Source organism: Arachis stenosperma, chromosome 3 (genome assembly GCF_014773155.1).
Source record: "Arachis stenosperma cultivar V10309 chromosome 3, arast.V10309.gnm1.PFL2, whole genome shotgun sequence".
NCBI classification, from domain to species: Eukaryota; Viridiplantae; Streptophyta; class Magnoliopsida; order Fabales; family Fabaceae; genus Arachis; species Arachis stenosperma.
In genome coordinates, this window is record NC_080379.1 from 115,657,023 (window position 1) to 115,659,199 (window position 2,177).

At 39.9% G+C, this 2,177-nt stretch overlaps 1 non-coding gene across 1 annotated transcript; it reads right to left on the reverse strand.

Annotated features, from left to right (window-relative positions):
* Positions 1 to 1,857: 1,857 nt before the first annotated feature.
* Positions 1,858 to 1,961, reverse strand: LOC130971202 (small nucleolar RNA R71). Its single transcript, XR_009082435.1, has one exon. It is a non-coding gene; the product is annotated as a small nucleolar RNA R71 (small nucleolar RNA).
* Between the last annotated feature and the right edge of the window lie 216 nt (positions 1,962 to 2,177).

A 2,177-nucleotide genomic window follows, 5' to 3' on the forward strand; every position in this document is an offset into this window, starting at 1 on the left:
CCTAAGAAACACAACAGAAGCTCAATTTAGAAAGTGTATAAATAGGATAGAATTTAAGTTTGAAAGGACCTTTTAGATAGTTTTGGGAATTCAATTTTCATACTCTTTGTAATTGAATTCAGAGCTATGACTCACTAAACCCCTTTCATTGGGTTAGGGAGCTCTATTGTAATTCAATGAATCAATAATAGTTTTTATCTTCTTCTTCAATCTTTTCTCTTGAATTTTGTTAGAAAGCTTCTCGATCTAATTCCATTGGTTAGTTGTCTTGGGAAAGAAACTATCCATAATTGGAATCCTTCGGAACCTTGGGAAAGGAATGGAGGATTCATGCTAGAGAAGCTTTCTCACAGTGAATTGGATTGGGGTTTGGATGGATATTGTGACATGTAATCCTACCAAATTGTGGTTCATGAAACTGTGTGGTATAATCAGAGATCGAGCGTTATCTCTTCTTATGAACATTTAAACCAAGGGATTGGGAATTTGTTTGTTTTTAGAGAGAATTGGTGAGCCAAGGGATTGGGATCCAATCATATAAGATTGCCAAGCAAAATTCAATGAATGCATTGGTTGAGGAAGGGATAAAGATGTTTTGATTCGGAGATCTCAATATCTCCTGAAACCCAATGAATTCCCCATTTCTGATCTACCACTTTCTCTTTACATTCTGCAAATTTAATTCATGCAATAACCCCGATCCCCTTTTAATTTCAGCAATTTAGTTTCTCGCTCTTTAATTCATGCAATTTAAGATTCCGCAATTTCAATTTCTTGCCATTTACGTTTCCCGCTAATTTTACATTCCGCAATTCTCATCTAAATCTTGATTCCGCTCAACTAGAACACACTTCTAATTCGAATTGCTCACTCAACCAATCCTTGTGGGATTCGACCTCACTCTATTGTGAGTTTTTACTTGACGATAACCGGTGCACTTGCCGGAAGGAATTTTGCCGATCGTGCAATTTCCTAAAATCGTGGCTATCAAGTTTATGGCGCCGTTGCCGGGGACTGGTTTTCGATTGACAATTCTCAAATTGGAAGTTAACTAGATTGAGCATTTTTCTTGTTTTGTTAATTCAGTTCAAGTTACTTGTTGAATTTTAATTTCTGCACTCTGTTACTTGCTTTCTTTCTTTATGCCTTTAAATTCAAGCAACTAACTCACTGACTCACTAACTATTTGAATTAATTCCTCAACTGCTCTAACCATACTCTTCCATTAACCAAGAGTATTTCACTTGTTTGTTGCCTGTGCTGTGTTCTTGTATGACAGGTAGGAGAAGAGGGACATCAACTCCTCCATACACTGAGCCAGAGAGGACCCTTCACAGACTTAGAAGGGAAGCAAGAGGGAAGAGAGTACTGGGAGAAGAAGAATCTGAAGGAGAATCTGAGGACAATTTTGAGGAAGCTCTAGATCTCAACATGGATAGAGAAGTTCACAACCATGAGAGGGCTGATGGAAACAATGCCATTCTCGAGAGGAGGGTTCTTGGTTCATACATAAACCCAACCTCTGGGAATTGTGGTAGCAGCATTCCGAAACCACCCATTCAGGCCAACAATTTTGAACTCAAACCACAGCTAATATCACTGGTGGAGGATCATTGTTCATTTGGTGGAAGTGCTAATGAAGATCCAAACCAACATCTCACAAAATTCTTGAGAATTTGCGACACTGTGAAGTCCAATGGAGTCCAGGAAGATGCCTATAAACTGCTCTTGTTCCCATTCTCACTTAGGGACAAGGCAGCTAAGTGGCTGGAATCATTCCCAAGGGGGAGCCTAACAACCTGGGATGAGGTGGAAAGCAAGTTTCTGGCACGTTTCTACCCCCCACAAAAGGTCAATAGGCTTCGATCTGAGGTTCAGACTTTTAGACAACAAGATGGTGAAACTCTCTACGAGGCATGGGAGAGGTTCAAGGAGTTGACAAGGAAATGCCCACCAGACATGTTCCATGACTGGGTGCAATTACATATTTTCTATGATGGACTTTCTTATGAATCAAGGAAGGCTGTAGACCATTCATCAGGAGGTTCATTGAACAGGAAAAAGACTGTGGAAGAAGCCATTGAAGTGATTGAGACAGTGGCTGAGAATGAGTACTACTATGCTTCAGAGAGACACAACACTAAGGGAGTCATGGAGCTGAACCATGTTGATACAAT